We start from the raw sequence: 27,096 nt of genomic DNA, 5'->3' as shown, positions 1-27,096 counted from the left end.
TCAGAGTAGAGAGCATAAGTGACTCTGTGGATATGGGTTAGAGAGAGAGAGAGGAGCGGCGCCACTCTGAGTGCAGTATGTCAGTTAGAATTCAATGTTTAATAAAAGTAAGATCAACTCACATTTTGGTGAGATATAATTTGCATGGCATAAGTAGCTTGGGCTCCTGTTGTCTAGCTGGGCAGTGATGGAGGTCAGCAGTTCCCGACAGCTCCGTGGTTTCCGAGGCTCCGAAGCTGAAGATGGTCACACAACAAGCATGTCAGCGGTGATAGACGGAGGCGTAGTTGAGCTCGCATTCAGAGTATGCATGCTCCTTCATTAGGCATGCCTGAGCCTCGGGAACAACCGGAGCCGATGAAGGAGCACGCATGCTCCGAACGCGAGCTCGACTACGCCTCCCGTCTATCACCGCTGACATGCTTATGGTGTGACCGTCTTCAGCCTCGGAGCCTCAGGAACCACCAGAGCCGCCGGGAACTGCTGACCACCACCGCTGCACAGCTGGACTATAGGAGCCCAAGCTACTTATGCCATGCACATTACATCTCACCAAAATGTGAGTTGATCTCACTTTTATTAAACATTGAATTTTAACTGACATACTGCACTCAGAGTGGCGCTGCTCCTATCTTTCTCTATCGGCCAGGTATGGAACATGCATACTTACATCCAAGCTGGACTAATGTAACTATGCAAAATGGACCATACCTAAACTTCAGCTTTAATGATAAAAGGTACAGCTTTTTGACTTGTAATGTTACTGAATGGTCCACTTTTAAATAAATGTGATATTTATAGTCCAGTGAAAAATCACAGATTATAGACTTAAAGAACATTTTATACATTTTTACTTATAACAAACTAAGTGGATAGTCCTGCCACTGTGTTTCAATTAGCAGGTCTGCCTGCATACTCATTCATGTCTATTCCCAAAGCTCGAAGCCATTCATCCGCCAGATAATCTTAATCGGGACCTTTCCTCACCTCTCTCGTAATTCCGGGTAATGCTGCAGAACCAATATATTAAATAATACTTTAAACTGCAGCAAATCTCTCCGTTTCAATGGCTACCCACTCCTTGCTGGCAAATTGAATTAGAGCACATGCTGGACGATAAATCTACTCTTATTTAATATGAGTGACTTGTTTAGTTCTGGCATGAAGTTGCCATAGCAACATCTCATCAGCACCACTTCATTTTACAAAACATCATTAATCCCTTTCCCGTGTCCCATTTAGAGGATTTACACTTTCCTTTTTTAGGCAACTTCCAAGGCCGAGGAGTCCATTTTCATGTTTGATTTATTAATAAGTGGCTAACAAAATCACATAGGGGTGTTGGGGTGGTTTCGGCTTCATCAGCTTTACAAAGAAATTGCTTTTAAAGCAACTTATACTGGGAGAAATATGTGAGCTACCATTGCTGGCCTCTCAATGTAAAAATATTAGTTGCCTGGCTGTCATGTTGATACGCTGACTTCTTCCATTTTTTTTTTAAGCCATTCTCCTACAACAACAATTTTTTAAATCACTGAGATGTTATATCAGCTGTCCTATACATGTTCAGTAGCTCTAAAAGTATTGAAATCAAGTGCAGCCAGACTGCTGGCAATTGCAGGTCAGCAATGACAAACTATATATACCTCTCAGTAAGGGTTTCCCATAAAAGGACAGAAAAACCTAAAACAGTTATAAGCACAACAAGAAGTGAGATGGGAGAGTGAGGGACTACCTTACAATTTTGGATCTCCTATCATTATTTGTCCTACTCTATCGTTATCTGTCCTTTAAAAGCAACTCTAAGCTACTAGTGAAGTTCGTTTTTAAACTGCCCATGCTGTTCAGCAAACACTAAAAACTGTAACAAATATGCCAGCTTCATTCAGTTTACTATAATCTGAGTTTATAAAATGCACGATCGCCTGATTTGCAAAGAGATGCATCATGCAGTAGGAGTGCAACATCTGCTCAAATGGCTGTGTGTTATCTAGCGGTTCTCTAATAAACTGGAGGGAACTTAAAATGGCGAATTTAAAACTCGTGGGTAAATTCAAAACTACCCCTGCAGTGGGCCTTCCCCTGTGCCACAAAATGTTTATTAAGGTTGCATCAATTGTTTTAAGCCTGGTCTGAAGCAGTGTTGCCAATCGTCAGTATTTTTACTGGCAGCCAGTAAAAAGTGGGCACTTTTCTCCTGCCAGTAAATGCCAGTGACAGGAAATAGTTGCTGATAAAAAATATGACGCTTGGCTCCGAATTGCGCATGTGCAGTTCTTGTCTGGAGCCGGCCAAGATCCTCCGAGAGCCTGCTACAGTGTGTTCATGCGGCGCCGGCAAGTCGGGCGGAGGCAGTGCCTGAGCGTTGCATGTGATGTCATAGTGCAAGGGAGCCGAGTGGAGCCTCGTATGCGGGTCTGTGGGATAGGAGCAAGGCAAGCCTGGAGCGGGACTATCAGTGTTGTTTGGACTGGAGTGGACTGAAGGGACCACCTGGCATGGAGAGAGATGGTCACTCTGACTCAGGAGGGGACGTGCCATGTCGGTGAGGTGTCATCATCATCTGCGCTGCTGCACACTGCTTTCACTGTGAGAGTCAGTTTCATGTGTGGGTGCCTGCTCATTCTACTTTCTTGCCCTCCTGAGTCCTTTCCCTAAGCTACTTACTTACCATATCGAAAATAAAATAAGAAATATGATTATTGCCTTAATATCTACCTTAAATCACATTGCTAATTACATATTGTACCTGTTTGTAGCCTAAATACTGAAATTTGCACTCACTGAAAACTGTCATTTTGTAACTTTTGGAAATGCCAGTAAAAACTTGGCTGTGCCAGTAAATTTAGGGTGTTGTGTAAGTACATTTCAATCTGGTAGGTTGGCAACACTGGTCTGAAGTCATTTAATGGGGTGCATAAAGGTTCCTGGCATATGATAGAACAAAGGTCATGTGGGGTATGAAGCAAAGCCACTACGGAAGGTGTACCCAGTCATCAAGCATGGTGCCTGGTGTAGGTGACAGCGAGGGGTTCGGTGATCTGGCTCCCTCCCTAGTAGTTGGTTTCTAAAGCAACGAGGACTGAACCGGCGTTACGGAGACCACATGTGTGCCTGGCCACATTGTGCAAGAGAAAAGAAGCCAAGTACATGCATGAGGTCAGCACTATTTGCATGGCAGGACCCCATTCTGTCACTGGGAGTGAAATGGCAGAGGTACACTGGACTGGTGTAGAGGGCACGGGCTCTGTGCTGTCCCTCTTAAATTCAACATTTACCAAGTTAAGGTGAGCTGTCTACTATAGGATTGTCTATAGCAGGGGTCGGGAACCTATGGCTCGCGAGCCAGATGTGGCTCTTTTGATGGCTGCATCTGGCTCGCAGACAAATTTACGTTTACGTAACCGGGTGACCCCACCCCCCTCTGAAAACATGGGGAAAGCTACAGGGGAAGTCCCCGTGAAGTCTCTGTGCATCATAGAAGGGCAGGGTCACCGGGTGGCCCCGCCCTCCATTATATAAGAAGTGTCAGAAGAACCGAAGCGTCACATGGTGGAAGACTCCCACTGAGGCGGATCGTGCGGATGGAACGGAGAAGAACCTGGAGGAAGATGCGGGACGAGAAGAGCGGAGGAAGAAGAAGATGGAGAAGAAGAAGATGGAGAAGAAGAAGATTGATGAAGAAGAAGAAGACCGAAGGAAGACCAGAAGAAAGAAGATGGAAGAAGAAGAAAGTAATAAAGGACTTGTCAAAAATCGTCTCTTGTGTTTTTTAACCTTTTTTGACACTTTTTTTGTGAAATGGTAGGGGTACATTTGTACCCCATTACCAATTCACACAGGGGGAGGTCGGGATCTGGGGGTCCCCTTGTTAAAGGGGGCTTTCAGATTCTGATAATCCCCCTGCCCGCAGACCCCCACAACCACCGGGCAAGGGTTGTGGAGATGAGGCCCTTCTCCACATCAACATGAGGACAAGGTGCTTTGGGGGGGCTACCCCAAAGTACCCTCCCAATGTTGAGGGCATGTGGCCTGGTACAGTTCAGGGATGTGCTCTCTCGTCCCCCCCTCTTTTCAGGCGGCCTGCCAGGTTGCGTGCTCGGATAAGGGTCTGGTATGGATTTTTGGGGGGACCCCACACCATTTTTTTAAATTTTGGCACAGGGTTCCCCTTAAAATCCATACCAGACCTGAGGGGTCTGGTATGGACTTTGAGGGGGACCCCCACGCCATTTTTTTTTAATCTTGGTTCGGGGTTCCCTTGTGGGGAAATTCCATGCCGTTTTTTATCAATGAACTTTTATGTGTATTGCCGGACCGACAATTCATTATAGTCGGCGCTAGCGATAGTAGTTTTACATGACTTTTTTTCCTTTAGAAATGTAATTTTCCTGTCAGACTGTTCTAAACACGGGAAACATGCGCCTCTTTACAGGCATACTATAGACACCCCCCCAGGTACGAAATTTAAAGGAATATTACACTTTTATTGTTTCACTTTAGCATTAATAAAATCACTGCTCCTGAAAAAACATCCATTTTTAAAACTTCTTTTTGCATTAATACATGTCCCCTGGGGCAGGACCCGGCTCATCCCTATACATTACAATGTTTTATATTTTTAACGTTAATTATTTTTTTATTAAAGATTTGTCTGCGAGCCAGGTGCAGCCATCAAAAGAGCCACATCTGGCTAGCGAGCCATAGGTTCCCGACCCCTGCTCTAGACCATTGGTTTCCATTTCAACAGACCCTGAGAGACCTGCAATTCTTACTCCAGCAATGCGCTTGACTCAAAAAAAAAAATGTATGCATCATTATCTCCTCCTGTGAGTTCACCTTAAAAGATCTTTACAAGTGTCAGTGGAAGCAAGTTCAGAACCTTGCTGACACCTTTTGGAAAATTTGGAGGCAAGAGTATTTATCATCAATCCAAGTAAGAAGAAAGTGGAAAGAGGAGAAACCAAATGATGAAGAAGGAGATCTTGTGTTGTTGAAAGACCCTCGGGCAAAGTGCAATGATTAGCCAATGGGTCTTGTATTGAAAACCATTTCCAGCGATGACGGCAGAATTTGCAAAGTAGAGGTCAAAATCATTAAACAAGGAATTGCTAAAGTATATCTCAGGCCTATTTCAGATTTGATTGTTCTTGTCCAAAAGATAGAGTCACCTATTTGAATAGTACAGTAATTCATAGATTATATAGTAGTGGTATATATTTATACCAGACTTGGATTGTGCTGTCTATTATAGAATTGTCCATAGGATTGTCATTTTGAGGACACCTGGTGGTTGCCTGTTGCAATTGTGGTTCAGTGCTTCACAGGAAAGAAACAAGAAGTCTTGCCTTTGTTAGTAACGTTTCTTATTGAACAGCATAACGTTTTTATCTCAGTTACAGTAGCCATTTTATTTCTGATGCAGATAACTCAAGATATTCAAATTTGCCTCTAGATACACAAATGCCTGTAAGTCTATTTATCATTTCCCAAAGTTCATTTTACACTTTGGCTGCATAGTTATGTGTTTGATATATGATTTAAATATAAGCTTTCTGTATAGTAATATTTAATGTTGTACTTATTGCAAAGTATCACATGTAATACATATTGAAATTCTAAGTTTCTAATTGTATTGCAGTTTACAGAACTATTGATAGAAGTAAATTCAGTTTTGGAATAAAACACAATGCTATTTCTTTCTGTTTTGTTAACTGGCTGTCAGCTAAGGGATAGTAGGACAGCACATAAGGTGTGTAGTGACATGGGACAGAACTATACAGAAGGACTCTATATATTTTCTAATGTACAATGTGCATGGCTCATCTCTAAGTCAGGGAATGGCCATAATCATATGAACGCAGTCCCAGCCTAGTCCCTGGTATTGATGAGCGCACAAAAAGGTATCTTCACATGCAGGGCGAGCGGCCCCGCCCACACACTTCTTTTCAGTGCTCTGTCTTTTGGTCACACTCTAATGTCATCATTTACCATGCAGGACCAGAAGTCCTGTATTATAAGTAAGGATGTCAGGGGTCTGCTACAACCAGGAGTGGTGATAGGAACAGGAGTTGACTTCCTAGGGAATGAGAGATACAGTAGGGTAAGTAAAGCTGGTTTTAATGTTCCCCCCCAAAAAATAGCATTTACTCTTTATAGTCTCTTCAGGTGATGTCCATGACATGCAACAGATTTCCCCTTATCTCTTTGTTGGGGGGCCAAATCTTATGCCCCGTACACACGATTGGACCTTCCGACAACAAAACCGTGGATTTTTGTTCGAAGGTTGTTGGCTCCAACTTGTCTTGCATACACACGGTCACACAAATGTTGGCCAACAATTACGACCCTGGGAACGTAGTGACGTACAAGATGTACGACGAGGCGAGAAAAAGGAAGTTTAGTAGCCATTGCGGCTCCTTCTGCTTGATTCCGAGCATGCGTGAACTTTTGTGCGTCGACTTGTGTACACACGATCGGAAAATCCGACAACAAAGTTTTGTTGGTGGAAAATTTGAGAACCTGCTAGCCAACATTTGTTGGCGGAAAGTTCGACAATAAATGTTCGATGGAGCATACACACGGTTGGACTTTCAGCCAACAAGCTCACATCCAACATTTGTTGTCAGAAAATCCGATCGTGTGTACGGGGCATAATAATTTGGATTTCCCCATGTAGCAAGGTGTTATGGTGGAGGGTTGGGAGTGGTTCTCCCCATCACAACCAACCTTCCAGGGGGTGCCCACTGAGTGACATTGGGCAGGACTGTGTTCTGACGCTACCTCGGTATACAGAGTATTCATGTGATTACTACTGTGCTTGAGCACTAGAGGGAACCTTGCAGAGGACAGACTTGATCTCTGCAGTGGGCTCCTGGGCGGCCAAGCCTGTGCCTTTAAAGACATGGGATTCCTGCAATATTTGATGGTCATTTTGGTGCAAACATGGTATTTAAATACAATGGAGAAGCATTGATGGGAAGTGCACAGAACAGCACCCTGATAAGAATGAATAGATTGTTCAATGTGGGTAACTCTTTGTGAGCACAGGGCTATTTAGGGAGATGTATGGAGGACACTGCTGAGCTCCAGTCCGACCATGGCCCTTTCCCTTTTGGAAAACCATAAATCCCCTTACTGGAACTGTATAGATGGTGCAAAGCGCTGTGAGTACCAGTGCTGTGTCTTGGCCTAGGCCGACAAGGCCTAGGCCTAGGGCGGCACTTTGCGGGGGGGCGGCGGCTTTTTGCCGCCCCCCCACGTGAAACCCCCCCCAACTCGTCCTCCCCACGTCCCGAATAGATTCGGCCTCCCGCGGCCAGCTCCCGCTCTGATACAGCCTCCCGCGGCCGGCTTGCCTTATTATGTATTGTGCACTCATCAGTACTGGCACAGTATGGGCACGTACTTTGGCCGAGGGAGGGAGCGACTGCCGCCCCCACAAAACGGACCATGACAGACTGTCAGCTTGACTGATGGAGGCGGAGCCTAATGCTCCGCCTACCCACCTCTGCAGTCCAGCTCGGGGAGTCGGGATGTGTCTCTTTGGTTACCAGAGGAGGAGGAGGAGCGAGAGAGAGGACGACGACGACGGCGGGAACCCTCAGGTAATTGATTTAAAAACTTGTATACTGTAACCCAGGCAGCCACTGTGCCCCCAAACGCATCCACTCTGCCCCCAAACGCAGCCACTGTGCCCCCAAACGCAGCTACTGTGCCCCCAAACACAGCCACTGTGCCCCCAAAGGCATCCACTCTGCCCCCAAACGCAGCCACTGTGCCCCCAAACGCAGCTACTGTGCCCCCAAACACAGCCACTGTGCCCCCAAAGGCATCCACTCTGCCCCCAAACGCAGCCACTGTGCCCCCAAACGCAGCTACTGTGCCCCCAAACACAGCCACTGTGCCCATCAATAGCTGCCACTGTGCACATCAAACGCACCACTATGCCCATCAATTGTCACCACTGTGCCCCCAAACGCAGCCACTGTGCCCCCAAACGCAGCCACTGTGCCCCCAAACGCAGCTACTGTGCCCCCAAACACAGCCACTGTGCCCCCAAACGCAGCTACTCTGCCCATCAATAGCTGCCACTGTGCCCCCAAACACAGCCACTGTGCCCATCAATAGCTGCCACTGTGCACATCAAACGCACCACTATGCCCATCAATTGTCACCACTGTGCCCCCAAAGGCAGACACTGTGCCCCCAAACGCAGCTACTGTGCCCCCAAACACAGCCACTGTGCCCCCAAACGCAGCTACTGTGCCCATCAATAGCTGCCACTGTGCACATCAAACGCACCACTATGCCCATCAATTGTCACCAATGTGCCCCCAAACGCAGCCACTGTGCCCCCAAACACAGCTACTGTGCCCCTAAACGCAGCCACTGTGCCCCCAAACACAGCCACTGTGCCCATCAATAGCTGCCACTGTGCACATCAAACGCACCACTATGCCCATCAATTGTCACCACTGTGCCCCCAAAGGCAGCCACTGTGCCCCCAAACGCAGCTACTGTGCCCCCAAACACAGCCACTGTGCCCCCAAATGCAGCTACTGTGCCCATCAATAGCTGCCACTGTGCACATCAAACGCACCACTATGCCCATCAATTGTCACCACTGTGCCCCCAAACGCAGCCACTGTGCCCCCAAACGCAGCCACTGTGCCCCCAAACACAGCCACTGTGCCCATCAATAGCTGCCACTGTGCACATCAAACGCACCACTATGCCCATCAATTGTCACCACTGTGCACATCAAACGTAGCCATTGTGCCCATCAAACGCAGCCACTGTGCCCATCAAACGAGGCCACTGTGACCATCAATTGCCACCACTGTGCCATCAAACGCAGCCACTGTGCCCATAAAACGCAGCCACTGTGCCCATCAATTGCCACCACTGTGCCATCAAACGCAGCCACTGTGCACATTAATTGCAGCCACTGTGCCCATTAATTGCTGCCACTGTGCCCATCAAACGCAGCCACTGTACCCATCAATTGCCGCCACTTTTCTATCAAATGCCTCCACTGTTCCCATCAAATGCTGCCACTGTGCCCATCAAACACAACCACTGTGCCCATCAATTGAAAGAGGAAGGGGTGTGGTTTACAGGGCGTGTCTTAAATAGGAAGGGGTATGGCCTTGACAGGAAGGGGTGGGTCATATTTAAATGAGGGGGCGTGAGTTAAGTCAGGCCTAGGGCAGCACAAAACCTAAATACACCACTGGTGAGTACCCATGCTTGGAAGGACTTTACCCCTAGTTTCATAGAGACTTTGTGGGGACAGACAAAACAGAGGTACCATTTTTTTAGGAGACTAATTGTGCAACCAAGGTATAATAGTGTAAAGCTGTTAAAACACAACCTGAACCTGTGTCTGTGAGGTGTTTGTATGGAGAGAGTGAGACTAATAACGGACTCTGTAGGGAAGGTATAGTTGGCCTGTGCCAGCGAGGGCATTGTGATAACGCTCTTGGTTCTTCCATTAGATGGAATTGACCGACCACTTGTGGCTGCAGGATCCCACTGGACTGGTAGAGTATTGGCTCCTTGTACAGTGCCCCGAGCTACTGGGAATAGAGAGGCCTCTTGATTCAGGGAGTTCGTCTTCTAAACCTGAACTGAGTAATAGTGAGCCGTAGATATGGCCTGGGATACTGGCCCTCTTATTTCTGAACTCTGGAAGGTCAGAGGCTTGGATGAACCTGCTGGAAGGGGTGGTTGCAATTTAAATGTATCCCATCACTAGGAGGAGTCTGGCCTTAACAATCTGCTATACAGTGGGGGAAAAAATAATTTGATCCCCTGCAGATTTTGTAAGATTGCCCACTTGCAAAGAAATGAAGGGTCTATATTTTTTATCATAGGTATATTTTAAATTAAATAGACAGAATATCAACCAAAAATCCAGAAAAAAAACATAAAACAAATGCTATAAATTATGCTGCAGTTCAGTGAGTAAAATAGGTATTTGATCCCCAAGCATAACATGACTTAGGACTTGGTGGAGAAACCCTTGTTGGCAAGCACAGAGGTAAGACGTTTCTTGTAGTTGGTGATCAGGCATGCAAACGTCTCAGGAGGGATTTTGGTCCACTCTTCTTTACATAGCTTCTTGGCTGTCTCTTGGCAACTCGAAGTTTCAGCTTCCTTCATAAATTTTCTATAGGATTAAGGTCTGGAGACTGACTAGGCCACTCCATGACCTTAATGTGCTTCTTCTTGAGCCACTCCTTTGTTGCCTTGGTGGGTCATTGTCATGCTGGAAGAACCATCCACAAACCATCTTCAGTATTCTAGAAGGAGGAGGGAAGAAGGTTCTCATCCAAGATTTTACAATACATGACCCCATTCACTGGCCCCTCAATGCGGCAAAGTTGGCCTGTACCTTTAGCAAAGAAAAAGCCCCAAACCATCATGTTTCCACCTCTGTTCTTGACTGTAGGGAGGGTGTTCTTAGGGTCATAGACAGCATTTTTCTTCCTCCAAACACGGCAAGTTGAGTTAATGCCAAAGAGCTCAATTTTGGTCTCATCTGACCACAGCACTTTCTCCTAATCCTTCTCTGAATCATTTATGCCCCGTACACACGGTCGGACTTTGTTCGGACATTCCGACAACAAAATCCTAGGATTTTTTCCGACGGATGTTGGCTCAAACTTGTCTTGCACACACACGGTCACACAAAGTTGTCGGAAAATCCGATCGTTCTAAACGCGGTGACGTAAAACACGTACGTCGGGACTATAAACGGGGCAGTGGCCAATAGCTTTCATCTCTTTATTTATTCTGAGCATGCGTGGCACTTTGTCCTTCGGATTTGTGTACACACGATTGGAATTTCCGACAACGGATTTTGTTGTCGGAAAATTTTATCTCCTGCTCTCCAACTTTGTGTGTCGGAAAATACGATGGAAAATGTCCAATGGAGCCCACACACGGTCAGAATTTCCTACAACACGCTCCGATCGGACATTTTCCATCGGAAAATCCGACCGTGTGTAGGGGGCATAAGATGTTCATTGACATGACTGTACATGTGCCTTCTTGAGGAGGGGGACTCACTATGTTTAGAGGAAAAAAAATGCTGACTATGACCCTAAGAACACCATCCCTACACTCAAGCATGGAGGTGGAAACATTATGCTTTGGGGCTGTTTTTCTGCTAAAGGTACAGACCGACTTTGCCGCATTGAGGGACCATGTATTGTAAAATCTTGGATGAGAACCTTCTTCCCTCAGCCAGAACACTGAAGATGGGTCTTTCAGCATGACAATGACCCAAAACATACCGCCAAGGCAACAAAGGAGTGGTTGAAGAAGAAGCACATTAAGGTCATGGAGTGGCTTAGCTAGTCTTCAGACCTTAATCCTATAGAAAATGTATGGAGCTGAAAACTTTGAGTTGCCAAGAGATAGCCAAAAAACCTTAAGGATTTAGAGAATATCTGTAAAGAAGAGTGAACCAAAATCCCTCCTGAGATGTGTGTAACCTGGTCACCAACTACAAGAAATGTCTTACCTCTGTGCTTGCAACAAGGGTTTCTCCACCAAGTACTAAGTCGTGTTTTGCTCTGGGATCAAATACTTATTTTACTCACTGAACTGCAACTCAATTTATAACATTTGTATCATGTGTTTTTTTTTTCTGAATTTTTGGTTGATATGCTGTCTCTATCATTTAAAATACATCTATGATAAAAAAAATTATAGACCCTTAATTTCTTTGTAGGTGGGCAAACTTACAAAATTTGCAGGGGATCAAATAATTATTTTCCCCACTGTATGTGGGGTGAAGGCCATGCCCAACACTCTCATTTTCTTTCTTGGTGACATTTGTCCATTATAGAAAGGTGAATCTGGCAAATGGGAACACAGGCAGCAATAAAAAACTTGACAGAGGGTCTAACCCTTCCCCACTCTATAAAAGCTAAAAATATCATTTTAACCAGAAATATACTTTAATTTTAGCCCATCTATCTTCAGCAACCATTGGTGTTGGGAATTTTGCTGGAATTAACTGACAAAAGTAAATTCCAGTTTGAGTAGGATGAACCTTGACAGTGGTCTGGGTATGAAAAAAAAAAAAAGTATCTTTGTGATACAAGATGTATTTTTTGTGGGATATTAATAGGCTTCATTTGTCTTCTTGTGGGGACGTTCTATGGCAGAAGACAAAGGACAGAAGGTTAACGATGCCGGATCCTGCGCCGGGGACCTATAATCTGTGGAGGCCTCAGCTGCCAGGCTGCCTCCAGCAAGTGGCTGCAGAAAAGGAGATATTAACACAATTGATGGTTGTGTCAGGCACGTTTGTCTTCAAGACTCCTTCATCGAATCTAAAGGTAATTTAAAGCAGAATGTACAGTACGCAGAGAACTATCTAGTTTATTTCTAATCTTGCACCTGGTTGTAGCAGGATCAAGTCAGGGGTAATTAGGCCTTTTGTTCTTGCCGCTGTCTTCTAGATAGATCAATTAACTGAACAATATGGAACAAAATGCATCTGTCATTGTGTGTTGTATGCGATGGGGAAGAATTATAGAACTATCCAAACATCAGATCATATTGTGTATTGTAGGCCAATCTGACTGCTATGGATTGATAGTGCCTCAGCTGAACCTCTGAATGGTGCTAATTTTATTGACATGCACCATAGAAGTCCACCAGCTAATTCACAATTGTTATAGTCATCAAAGGGCCTTTGTTGAAGAGCAATTTTGGGCCCCTCTATTCAATTACTGCCTAAGCACAAATTCTCTGAAATAGATAGATAAATAGATAGATAGATAGATAGATAGATAGATAGATAGATAGATAGATAGATAGATAGATAGATAGATAGATAGATAGATAGATAGATAGATAGATAGATAGATAGATAGATAGATAGATAGATAGATAGATAGATAGATAGATAGATAGACTGCACATGGTTGTTTGCAGGCATAAAATATACCTAGCATTCTCTGCATTTTCCTGGCTCCGGGGAGCTGCAAGTGGGACACCATAGAAGTAAATAGCTGTAAACCCTTGTAGTCGTGCAAACTTTGAAGCTTCTGTGGCATTTACCTGCACATGCACGTAAGTGTGAAATTTTTATATACTGTACATAAGCATGGGTAAATGTCAATCCACAGAAACATCAGCGTTTACATGAGTACAGGGGCACAAAGCCATTCACTTCTAAGACTGACTGTATGCCCCAACTGTGGCTTGGGGAAAACGTTGGAAATTTTATGTTAGGCATATTATATGCCTGCAAACATCCATGTGCATGAAGCTTTAAAGTGATGATAAACTGTTTTTTAAAAAATTCTATTCAATCATGTAATCTTGACGCAGAAAAAGTATCTTCTATTGCTTTCAGCCTCCAAATCTCCATTTCCTGTTTTTTTGTTTGTTTTTTGCTGCTGTGATACGACTTCCTGTTAGAAGGTGGCTACATTGGTTCTCCATGGTCCCACTGTATGTAGGAATGTAGCCACCCTCTCTTTCTCACTTCTGAGATGGACTAGGAATTAGAGAACAATTTCATAAAAAATAGATTACAAGGCCATTAAGTAGTGGATGTTATGATTATTTTTAGAGAATATGGATATCATTTAGTGTCACTTTAAATAAAAAAAAATCCAAGAAGGCAATTAGATCCCGATGAAGAACATCTTTTCTCATTTGCCCTAGTAGCGAACAATGTCTAGATCTACAGTGCCTTGAAAAAGTATTCATACTCCTTGAAATGTTCCACATTTTGTCATGTTACAACCAAAAATGTAAATGTATTTTATTGGCATTTTATGTGATAGACCAACACAAAGTGGCACATAATTGTAAAAGTGGAAGGAAAATGATAAATGGTTTTCAACATTTTTTACAAATAAATATGTGAAAAGTGTGGGGTGCATTTGTATTCAGCCCCCCTAAGTCAATACTTTGTAGAACCACCTTTCACTGCAATTACAGCTGCAAGTCTTTTTGGGGATGTCTCAGTTTTGCACATCTAGAGAGTGACATTTTTGCCCCCATTCTTTTTTGCAAAATAGCTCAAGCTCTGTCAGATTGGATAGAGAGCATCTGTGAACAGCAATTTTCAAGTTTTGCCACAGATTCTCAATTGGATTTAGGTCTGGACTTTGACTGGGCCATTTTAACAGATGAATATGCTTTGATCTAAACCATTCCAATGTAGCTCTGGCTGTATGTTTAGGGTCGTTGTCCTGCTGGAAGGTGAACCTCCACCCCAGTCTCAAGTCTTTTGTAGACTCTAACAGGTTTTCTTCTAAGATTGCCCTGTATTTGGCTCCATCCATTTTCCCATCAACTCTGACCAGCTTTCCCATCCCTGCTGAAGAAAAGCATCCCCACAACATGATGCTGCCACCACCATGTTTCACAGTGGGTATGGTGTGTTCAGGGTGATGTGCAGTGTTAGTTTTCCGCCATACATAGCATTTTGCTTTTATGCCAAAAAGTTCAATTTTGGTCTCATCTGACCAGAGCACCTTCTTCCACATGTTTGCTGTGTACCCCACATGGCTTCTCGCAAACTGCAAACAGGACTTTATATGGCTTTCTTTCAACAATGGCTTTCTTCTTGCCACTCTTCCATTAAGGCCAGATTTGTAGAGTGCACTAATAATATTTGTCATGTAGCGGCCATGTCTTGGTAGGTTTGCAATTGTGCCATACTCTTTCTATTTTCGGATGATGAATTGAACAGGGATTTTTTTTTATAACCTAACCCTGCTTTAAACTTCACCACAACTTTATCCATGTCCTGTCTGGTGTGTTCCTTGGCCTTTATGATGCTGTTTGTTCACTAAGGTTCTCTAACAAACCTCTGAGGGCTTCACAGAACAGCAGTATTTATGCTGACATTGACACTATACTGACATTGAATTACACACAGTTGGACTCTTTTTAAAAAATAGGTGACTTCTGAAGATAATCGGATCCACTAGATTTTAGTTAGGGGTATCCGAGTAAAGGGGGCTGAATACTAATGCATGCCACACTTTTCACATATTTATTTGTAAAAAAAATGTAACCACTTTAGCCCCGAAAGATTTTACCCCCTTCCTGACCAGAGCACTTTTTACAATTTGGCACTGCGTTGCTTTAACTGACAATTGCGCAGTCATGCAATGTTGTACCCAAACGACATTTGCGTCCTTTTTTTCCCACAAATAGAGATTTCTTTTGGTGGTATTTGATCACCTCTGCTGTTTTTTTTTGCGCTATAAACAAAAAACAGCATCAATTTTGAAAAAAAAAACAATATTTTTTACTTTTTGCTATAATAAATATCCCCCGAATTAAAAAAAAAAAAAAAATCTTTATCAGTTTAGGCCAATATATATTCTACTACATATTTGTGGTAAAAGAAAATTACAATAACGATCACAGAAGGTACCGTCCCACTTTGCACGGCGCATGCACATGCAAGTCGATGGCGCTGTGTTCCCGGGAACACTGCTCATCACCAACGCTGGTAAACAGCCATTGGCCAGCGGCTGTTTACCACCTGATCAGCTGTGACCCTTTCACAACCGATCACTAAATGTAAATATAGAGCGGTAACCAGATGTTACCCGATTCTCCTCCTCATACACCGATCGTGTGTGAGAAGGAGATTGCGGTAACATCTCCTTACCACTTACAGTATACACTAACACACACTGATTGCCCCCCCCCCCCCAATAAAGAGGACCTGTTACCACCCATCAAATACCTGTCACCGCCCTTCAGAGTACCCGAATACCAGTCACCAGCCCATCAGAGTCCCCGAGTACCTATCTGTAGCCCATCATATATGGTGGCTATATACATGCTATGTGTTAGAAATATCTTATAAATTGACAACTTTGTGTAAAAAAAATGTGTTTTCATTTTTTTTCTTACACATTTTCCAAAAACTTCTGGAAAAAAATGAACCATTCAAAAGACTCATTATGCCTCATTATATAGATTATACGTTGGGGTGTTTGCTTTCCAAAATGGGGTCATTTTGTGAGCAATTCCTTTGTCCTGGTGCTCCAGGGCCTTCAAAAGTCATGTCAATGTCATTTATGCTCGTAGAACGCCTGAAGGTGCTTACTTCAATGTTGGGCCTTTGTATGTGGCCAGGCTGTGTAAAAGTCTCACACATGTGGTATCGCCATACTTGGGAAGAGTAGCAGAATGTATTTTAGGGTGTAATTTGTTGTATGCATATGCTGTGTGTGAGAAATAACCTGATAATATGACAATTTTGTAAAAAAAAATCTTAATTTTACAAAGAATTGTGGGAAAAAATTACAACTTAAAAAAACTCACCATGCTACTTGCTTAATACCTTGGAATGTCTCCTTTCCAAAAAGGGGTCATTTGGGGGGGTATTTGTACTTTCCTGACTTAGTTAGTGTTATGCCGCGTACACACGAGCGGACTTTACGGCAGACTTTGCCCGGCGGACTGGATTTCGTCAGACAATTCGATCGTGTGTGGGCTCCAGCGGACTTTGTTTTCTTAAAAGTTGGACAGACTTAGATTTGAAACATGTTTTAAATTAATCCGTCAAAATCGAGTCCGGTCGAAAAGTCAGCTCGTCTGTATGCTAGTTCGACGGACAAAAAGCCACGCTAGGGCAGCTATTGGCTACTGGCTATGAACTTCCTTGTTTTAGTCCGGTCGTACGTCATCACGTACGAATTCAACAGACTTTGGTGGACTGTGTGTAGGCAAGTCCATTCATTCAGAAAGTCCGTCGTAAAGTACGTCGAAAAGTCCGCCGGGCAAAGTCTGCCGTAAAGTCTGACTGTGTGTACGCGGCATTAGTGTCTCAAGAAATGAGATACACCTGATGTACTGAAGGCCTGATCAGATGTGATCAATTTTCAGTTATTGGCACCATAGTTTGTAGACTCAATAACTTTCACAGAGACCAAATAATATACACTGATTTGTGTTATTTGTATTAAAGCTATAAAGCAGTATAAATTTTGCCCAAAATTTATGAAGAAAATGTACTAATTAGCAAAATTTTATGACAGAAACAAAAAAAGGCATTTTTTTCACAAAATTTACGGTCTTTTTTTTTTTATAGCACAAAAAATAAAAAAACACTAGTGATTAAATACCACCAAAAGAAAGCTCTATTTGTGTGAAAAAAAGTTGCAAATTTCATATGAGTACAGTGTTGCATGACTGAGTAAGTGTCATTCAAAATGTGAGAGTGCTGAAAGCTGAAAATTGATCTGGGCAGGAAGGAGTTGTAAGTGCACTGTATTGAGGTGGTTAAAGGGAAAGATGTACCCGTACGGGGTTTCGCCCATCGGTGCCAGTCTGCCGCAGTATATACACGTGAGCCGGTCAGGAACCAGTTAAAAAACATTTATCATTTTCTTTCCACTTCACAATTATGTGCCACTTTGTGTTGGTCTATCACATAAAATCCTAATAAAATACATTTACAATTTTGGTTGTAACATGATAAAATGTGGAAAATTTCAAGGGGTATGAATACGTTTTCAAGGCACTGTATGTGACAACAACATCACCCACCCCACCATGATGTACAGTATTATAAATAGGCCCCTAAGTCCAAGAGAACACTTGTGTAGCTGCTCAGTCTGTACCAATTAAACCCTTGGTTGCAGGTATCCTCTGATCCTGTGAAAATGTTACCCCGTGGGGTTGATTTACTAAAACTGGAGAGTGCAAAATCTGGTGCAGCTGTGCGTGGTAGCCAATCAGCTTCTAACTTCAGCTTGTTCAATTAGGCTTTGCCAAAAAACCTGGAAGCTGATTGGTTTCTGTGCAGAGCTACGCCAGATTTTTCACTCACCAGTTATAGTAAATCAACCCTATGTTTCACCCAATGTTGGTGACATTTTAGCCAAAATGTATTTATTTTTTTAAAAATTCAAATGGGGCAGGATTAGAACACCTGCCAGGTTTTTAATGTCATCTGGGACTCATTTAGTGAGATTTCCCTTCACTTAAGCTGGTCAAAGACAGTTTGAATCTCAGCCAGTTCAGCAAGGACCAGCCAAGATTCTAACCATGTATGCTGATTGTACCCAATAAATGTCAAATGTGCATTGGACATGGTTGCAGGGCAATTGCGGCATGTCTTAATTCGCTTGAATGGGTCACATTCTGCAGGGCTACTGCCCGCTGAGCACTTCAGGAGTGATAGTTTTTGCCCCAGGCTGCATGTGAACACCCCGTCTTCTGCCTTTGCAGCTTAAGCGCTGGTTCACACCAGATGCAGGCCAGTCCGTTTTTACTCTGCATCAAAAAGGCATGGACGGTGTTTAACATGGATTCCAATGATTCTAGTTCACACTGGTGCAGTCAAAAAAAGTAGAACACATTACATTATTGTTGTATAGAATGCATTTGAAACATAGCAAAACGTATCAAAAAATGCACATATCCTCAATAGTCCTTAATTGACATGATGAAAAAACAGGGGAAAAATGCAGTGGAATGCATTATTATTGATATTATTATACAGGATTTATATAGTGCCAACAGTTTATGCAGTGCTTTACAATATAAGAGCAGACAGTACAGTTACAATACAATTCAATACAGGAGGAATCAGAGGGCTTTGCTCGTTAGAGCTTACAATCTAAGAGGAAGGGTCAAGAGATACAAAAAGTAATAACTGTGGGGGATGGGCTGATGGAGAAAATTAATGTACAGTTGTTAGGTGAGACAGGATAGGCCTCTTTGAAGAGATGAGTTTTTAGGGATCGTCTAAAAGTTGACATAGTAAGAGATAGTCAGACAGATTAGGGAAGGGAGTTCTAGAGGATGGGAGAGGCTCTGGAGAAGTCCTGAAGGCGAGCATGGGAGGAGGAGAGGAGGAGGTCTTGGGTGGAACAAAGAGACCAATTTGGTTGGTATTTTGAGACTATGTTAGTGATGTAGAGAAGGTTAGTGATGTAAAAAATGAATTGGAATGCTTCAAAAATGCGCATGCAGAAATGCATCTGTAATGCAGAAATTGTAGTGTGAACCGACCCTAAGGGGTTTGGTTTGGAGCGCTAAAAAACATGGCTTAACCCCACGTTTTTAACATCCCCAACAGCAAGTCTGAATAAGCACCTTTTTTTCTGCACTGGAACACACTGGAACTGACTGCACTGGCATGAACTATGCCTTTGGAACCCACATGAATGATCTACTGTCCATGCATTTTGCGTTTTTGATGCAAAAAACAAAATGCACTGGACTGTATCTGGTGTGAATCAGCACTTAACCTGTTGTCGCCTGCGCTATAGCCGAATGACGGCTACAGCACGGGCTTACTTTGTCGGGAGGGCATCTATTGACATCCTCCCATGATCTGAAGGTGATCCCAGATTGGGGTAAAGGGCCAATCATAGCGCGCCCTTTACCCCGTGATCAACACGGGATGTCAACACAAGCCAGTTATTGGCTTTTTTCTCCTCACACTGTCAGCGTGAGGAGAGAAGAAGAAAGTTGATAACCGGCTTGTGTTAAAGGGCCATCAGCACTGATAATCAGGGTACTGATTATCAGTGTCCTGATTATCAGTGCAATCCCAACAGGGCCCACCAGTGCAGCCAATCAGTTCTCACAAGTGCTGCCAAAAAGTGCCCTTCAGTGCTGCCAATCAGTGCCCATCAGTACCTCCTCATCAATGTCACCTATCAGTGCTGCCTATCAGTGCCCATCACTGCTGCCGATCAGTGCTCATCAGTGCCACCTAACAGTGGCCATCAGTGCCACCTATCAGGGCCCATCAGTGCTGCCTATTAAAGCAGCCTCATCAGTGCCTCCTCATCAGTGCCTACCAGTGCTGCCTTATCATTGCCCATCAGTGCTACCTCACCAGTGCCCATCAGTGCAGCCTATCAGTGCCCAACAGTGCAGCCTATCAGTGCCCATCAGTACAACCTATCAGTGCCCATCAGTACAGTCATCAGCGCACATCAGTGAAGGAGAAAAATTACCTATTTGTATATTTTCTAACTATGAAAAATATTTTTTTTTCTAAATCTTCGGGGGGGGGGGGTTTTGTCTGTTTAGCAAAAAAAGAAAAAAATGATTGTAGAAGTCCTTTTGGGAAGGACTTGTGGATGGCCAGTGATTCCCTACCATTCTTTTGCTTCTTTTCTTTATATCGCTGCATGCTGAAAAATAGAGTATAAGTTTGAATAATAGAGGATAAGTTGCATGATATTTAATTGATTGGTGGAGCCTTGTACGGTAAGACGATGGCTACTCATTTGGTTCTCCTCCGGAGGCGGCCCCCCAGGTTCGTGACTTTGAATTCATCTTAGACTCAGGTTTAACCCTGGTCCCTCAGGTAAATAAGGTGGTCAGTGCATGCCACTGGCAGCTAAAACTCCTGAGGGTGTTGTTCAAATACCTGGATCTTCCGAACAAGAAAACCATCATCTGTGCCACGATAGGCAGCTACCTAAAATACTGCAACTCATTATATTTGGGATTGCCAAAGAAAATAGTGCAGAGGCTTCAACTCATACAGAATGCTGCGGTAAGGCTACTTATGGGCGTCCTTTTTAGGGATCACATCACCCCCATTCTTTGTGCCTTGCACTGCCTGCTGGTTTACCATCGTACTCTGTTTAAAGCAGGTTGTATCATGTTTAAAATCATGAGAAGCCTTGCTCCGAGTTACCTCTGTTCATGTTTCCACAAACGAGTTCTGGGCAGATCACTTAGATTGAGCAGAAGAGACCTCCTCCTCATCTCCGTGCCTAAGAAGACCCGACGTGGTGGTCAAGCTTTCTCCCACCAGGGTGCCGTGCTGTGGAATAGCCTCCCGAAGGGAGGCTATTCCACAGAGCTCCAGGAGGCCCTTACCATCCTGGTCTTTCGCAGGAAATTGAAGACTTGGCTCTTCATACAAGCCTTTCTGGTTCCATTTTTAGTGCTGCTTTCCTGTTGCTGTCTCCTCCTAGTCCCTGGGTTTGTCCCTTCGGGGTAAGACCGCGCTATATCAAGATACCTCTCAACTCAACTCAACTACTGCCCACGGATTGTTTTTGGTCTAATTAGGAATGGGAGAAACGAGTAGCAAACAGTACCCCCCGCTCAATCTCAGGGAAACATGCAAAGATTATGTAGCTAGAGTATGTGGAATGGAATATTCTTTAATAAATCCTTTTATAGATGAACTGGCAGGATGGACAGTGAGTATGCATAGCAGTTCCCCTTTCCCACAGGCGGGTGCCAACAATGAATTCCATAGGGACATGGTCAGAGGACTCTGCCTGGGGGACAAAAAGGCTTTCCCATGGTATATGGGGGACCCCGAGTGGGACATAAAGTACATGAGAGAGGCAGGGGAGAACTGGGTAAATGTAGCCCCTTATTGGCGTAGTATGCAGCCAGAAGGGAGTAAAAAGTATAAGTGGGGCAAAAAGAGTTTGAATACAAAACCTTTCTCGCTGCCTTTTACAGCAGAACAATTGCACTTATTGGAAGCAAAAGTAAAGTGACCCCACATACAGCCAGCTGCCCCTGTCCTTTTGCCGACTAACCCGTTCCTCACCATACTGCCTGATGCACCCCTTCAGCCACCACCACCTGCCTACACACCCCTGTATCCAAGCATACCTGTGTGCAAGGCTTCAGGGGATGATGAGTTGATCCAATTAAACGCCCTGGCCATAGGCAACCCAATAAACCCAGTAACCCCCCTCCTTCAGTGGTAGCGGCTTCACCTCCATAGGTACTCCAACAACAGATACCCATGGTGGTACAAGTTAAGGAAGCTTTAGACTCTGATGAAAGCAAGGCAGGATCAGAAATAATTGTTGAAAAGAAGATGTTAAAAACCCTTATGCAAAGAGCAGAAGATATCTCAGATCAAGTTACTGAATTACGACAAAAACAAACCAACTCTGGTGTAACTTTGGAGGAGGCACCAGAACTAGAACTAAAACCCAGAGCCGCAAAAGTTACAGCGATGCATAAACTCACCACAATCAAATCTCAAACCAAAGGGCAAAAGAAATATCAAAAACAGGGACTCCCCATCCATCCTCCAACATTATCTGAAGGAGCCACGTCTCGGGAAGGCATAGTTTCTGGTAGTGAGGATGAGGAGGAATACTCATCCGCACTAGGCGCATCAGCGCCTGATGTGGATGAACCCGAGTCGGATGGAGTGAAACTGACCCTACCATTACTCATTATGGGAGATCAGATGATCCTGAAACCATTATATTTTGTGGAACTTACCACTATAATAAAAGGAGCCCCCAAACCTCAAGTTAACCCTATGGCTTGCATTGCTTTCTTAAAGAGAGCATGCAAAGGTAGAAATTACATGCAGGAAGATAGGTAGCTGATGATAGATGGTATTATGGGTTATGATCAAGAGAGTAGCTGGGACTGGAGAAATGTTGACAGCATACACAACATACAGCCTGCTGGCATGACAGCCAGTGCTTATAAGCTTAAAACAGAAGATGGCCGTACTGAAATGTGGACATAATTAGAGGCAGAAATGAAGAAAGTTTTTAAGGAAAGATCTTCCCTCCCCATGGCCATAGCTTGTAAACAAAAGCTGAAGGAAGAAATAGCAGAGTTCTACAAGAGGTTTATGAAAGTGTGGAAGGAAGAAGCAGGTTTAGGCACAGAGGAAATAATGGGATCTTTGTTTATCCAGACCTTCATTTCTAGCTTGGGAAGTGAGGCAGGTTTGGTAGTAAAACAATTGATCTCAGACTGGCCTGGATTAACAGTGAAAGGATTCACTGCAAAAATAATGGAAAGAAAAGCAGCAGGATGTTTTGATCTCAAAGGGTTCATTACAATGCATTATCAAGAGGGATTACAACACTGTAACCCTCTGGATGCTAGACCCCAGGATGATACAGGTATGATTGGTTACTGCCGCCAATGGATACCTAATTGCTCCTACTATGACAACGTAATTGAGACAGGCTGCCTTGCCCGACAGCCCTGACCTTGTAAAATGGAATGATGAAATGGTTAATGCATTTGGGTATCTTAAAACTGCTATGGTAACAGCTCCTGGTCTGGGATTACCTTAATATTGTAAAGTGTTTCATTTGTTTGCAAGCGACAACTGCAAAACCATGGCTGGGGTCCTTGCACAAGAGCATGGAGAAAAGCTGAGACCTGTAGCTTTTTTTTCTAGAGTAGTGCCAGTTCCGGTACAAGCCATGCCGGCGTGTCTAAGGGCCTTGACCTCGTGTGCCATGGCTGTGGAGATGGCCACATCATTTACACTGGGTCACCCTACAGAACTGCACATCACACCTCAGGTTGCATATTTACTGAAGAACCTTAATACCCAACACATGTCTGCACAACGACTAAGCTGGTATGAGGTCATCCTCATGAGCAATCCCTCCCTACAAATCAAATACAGTGCCCCCACAGCAGGTCCTGCTCCTTTCTTGAACACCTTACTTGGCATACAAGGAGAAACAGATGAATTAGTCCCCCCTTCATGACTGTATAGACATTGTATATCAGGACACATCACCTTGAGCTGACCTAATTGCAAGCCCCATTGAGGGAGCACACACTATGTTTGTGGATGGGTCTTGCTCTTGTCCCGATGATCACACCTACTATGCCAGATATACCGTGTTAAAATTGCCTGACATACTGATAGAGGCACAACCCATCACTTATCAATCAGCTGAAGTAGCAGAGCTTATTACTCTTACAAGAGCATGTCAGCTTTTAAAAGGACAGGAAGTAAACATTTACACAGACTCCAAATACACTTTCGGAGTCGCACGCGACTTCGGAATAATATTGCAGAGGCGTGGTTACATAACTGCAGATGGGAAATCTATTTCTCACTCTTCTCTGGTCACCAATCTTCTTGAAGCCATCTCCTTACCCAGCAAAATAGCGATCATTCAATGCAAAGCACAAACACACTATGCTGATGATGTCTCCAGGGGAAATGCACTGGCAGATGCCACTGCCAAACAAGCTGCTCTCACAGTTCCAGCCTTTCACCAAATGCCCCCCCTTACGCCCCCAACTTTATCTTGGAAACAGGTTTTACAGGATCTACAGGCTATGGCTTCATCAGAAGACCTGGCCTATTGGCATAAGGATGGTCTGACGCTGAGTCCTGAAACTGGACTCATTGCCAAAGAGGGATAACCAGGTATACCAAAAGCAAGTGCACTTTTATTCATTTCACAATACCACGGCCTAGGACATAGAGGATGGAAGGCCACAGCCGACATCTTAACACAACATTTCCACATCCTGACTAGGTTATTATGTAAGTCTTTTGTGTCCAGATGCATTGAATGTATCAGAAACAACCCAAACACACCAAACAAGCCCAAACATGAACACCTACTGTATCCTACCTCAACTTTTACACACCTACAGATTGATTTTTACCCACATGCCAAAGTTGGGAAAGAGACAGGAATATTTACTCATCATAGTAGACATGTTTTCCGGGTGGGTAGAAGCTTTAGTCTGTACTAGGGAGGATGCAAGGACAGCTGTAAAAATTCTGACACAAGAAATAATACCTAGATGAGGATGCCCGTTGCAAATTAAGTCAGATAATGGCCCAGCCTTTGTTTCAAAGGTATGTCAGGAGTTATTCAGCACCCAGCAAATAGAGTGGAAATTCCACATTCCCTATCACTCACAAAGCTCGGGTATAGTGGAAAGAATGAACAGAACAATCAAGGACAAGATGCAGAAAGCTACAGGTGGCACGTTTTCCAAATGGAAAACTGTGCTCCCTGCAGTTTTAGCAGAGATTAGAATGACTCCTTCCAAGATTAATCATTTGTCACCCTTTGAAATTCTGATTGGTCGACCATTTCCCACCCCTAGGCCAAGAAACCTCTGGTAATAGAACAAAGGTGACCTGGGCATGATACAAGAAGAATATTGCAGAAATTTGATTATGAAATTGAATGGCATCTACGGTAAAGTGTCCTCTTTTCTCCTGTTACCCTCACAGGAACCAATGCATGAATTCCAGCCTGGTGACACGGTGGTGATTCGTCAGCTGAACCGGACCAAGAAGCAAGACTATCCCTTCGGCCCACCCACTACTGTCATCACAGTGACCAGAACCGCTGTCCTTACAGAACAGTGTGGAGCAGAGAGGTCCATGCGGAGAGGTTAAAGAAAGTACCACAAAGGACCCAGAAGCAAGACACAGATAAAGGAGGTGAAACAGGTGATATAAATCCTCGAAGAGCAAGTGAAACATGCAGGTGATAAAGACTCTGAAAAAGATGACCTCACTACTTTCTCCACAGACTTCTGGCAAGATCTTGTGCCTGCTCTTTATGCTGGCACTGATAGAGTTTTTGACCACTTGGATCATTACTAACTGTATCTACCACCCTGAGGACTTGGGTGCCATTGGTATTATATGTGGCCGCCCTAGTAATGAGACCATGACCCGAAACAAGAGAGAGACTAATGCACAGAGCCCAGATTCTTTTACTGATAAAATGTTGTTGCTTCAGTTTAAGTACTCTTACGTCCAGAAATCAGGATATGAGAAATGCTGGGTGTGTTGCAAATTGCACCCCGGCACGGCTCAAATCCCTCCAATGGCTGTCCCCTTGAATATAACCACATTTCTGAATGGTACCCCTCCTGTGACTATAACCAATATATCAGCTGTATTTTTTACGGTGAACAGAATAGTGAAGTCACCCGAAAGCTATTAAGCAACCATGGTGAGATCACGTTGTTATCTAAGAGGGAATTGAAGGGTTAGAAAAAGTTAATGCACTGTAACATTAAATGCTTGAGAAACAAAGTGTCCTTCTGTTGTACTTTCACACATAGCATAACCGCAGGACAAACAAGCTCCATAAATAACTGAATGTGAGACTATGTCCCCGGACAGGCTGACCACCAACATCCTGTGACAGAACGTTGCTACTTGCTAGTTTGAATTATATATCTAAAATGCCATACTATATACATGTATATGCTTGATGTCTTGTTCCTCCCCCTTGTGCTACGTGACACCTTTTGTTCTGAGTTTTTATAAAAACTCAAGCCAAGCTACCATTAAAGCTGAGCATACTTTGAAATCATTTTTGTGTCTTTTTCATTGTTTGCCCCCAGAGCTCTGTAGAGGAATCCACTGGACAGAAACCGGGCAGAATTAACCCTTTCAGGGGTAAAACAGGCAAGTGTTTAAAGTGCTTTCACTGCTTATTCATAATATGTTAATATTTTAAGGTGCAAAGCTTGGCACAGGGTAATTTTAAAGCTGCATTCACACCTGAACAATATGACGCATCTTTTTGCAGCATTTGTTGGCACATTTTTCACACAACAACAAAGGGCAGCCCATTCACTCGAACGAGCTGCCATACATGCAACAAACACATCATAGTAGCTCACGTATCTTTTCTTTTTGGCACTGAGCCAAGCACATTTTGTTGCCCGACAAAACATGGGGCTATTATGCACGTTTTGGGTGCCATCATGAAATAATGTCACCACAAACACAATGCCAATTTTGAGGCTTTTCCATGTGTTTCCAGAAATGCAGGAAGAAACGTGCATTTCTGCCCACATTCCTGGATGCTTAGGTGTGAATGCGGCCTAACGTCAAGACTTGTTCTTCCCAGAAGGACAGCAAATCTGAACTTTGACCGTCCCTTTCTACAGAGATCATGTGGCCAAGTACCTAAGCCCTCAGACAAGCGGTGAACCACTGAAGGAAATCTGTAGCAGCATTTTCTCCAAAAAAGAATTTCAGCTCCACTATTACTTTTTTTGTTAGCTTTATGTAAACATTATAGACCCACTTCAATTCAAAGTTAATTGAATGAACATGCAGCTGAAATGGGGTTAGCAGGTCAATGATGGCTATTATTTTTGTTCATTTTAAGAGGATCCTCTGCTTTGGAAATAAAATATTCATCAATCATTGTGATGCAAGTTATGACATTTCCTAGCACACTTTATTTCACAGAAATTCCTATTATCACAGCTACAGCTTTACATTTAATTAGTTGGCTTTTCTCTCAGCTTTAAGTCTGGCCTACAGGGTACAGTTTAGGATATTCATCCTATATACTGGAGGGATCTGGTTCCCGA

At 43.7% G+C, this 27,096-nt stretch overlaps 1 long non-coding RNA gene across 1 annotated transcript; it reads left to right on the top strand.

The window, feature by feature from the left end:
• The first annotated feature begins 12,094 nt into the window (after nucleotides 1-12,094).
• Nucleotides 12,095-25,798, top strand: LOC141107177 (uncharacterized). Its single transcript, XR_012235807.1, has 2 exons — nucleotides 12,095-12,356; nucleotides 24,983-25,798. It is a non-coding gene; the product is annotated as an uncharacterized lncRNA (long non-coding RNA).
• Nucleotides 25,799-27,096: the final 1,298 nt, after the last annotated feature.

This window comes from Aquarana catesbeiana, linkage group LG09, assembly GCF_042186555.1.
Source record: "Aquarana catesbeiana isolate 2022-GZ linkage group LG09, ASM4218655v1, whole genome shotgun sequence".
In the NCBI taxonomy this organism is placed as follows: Eukaryota; Metazoa; Chordata; class Amphibia; order Anura; family Ranidae; genus Aquarana; species Aquarana catesbeiana.
Note: the sequence above shows the minus strand (reverse complement) of the source record. Positions and strands in the feature narration are given on the sequence as shown.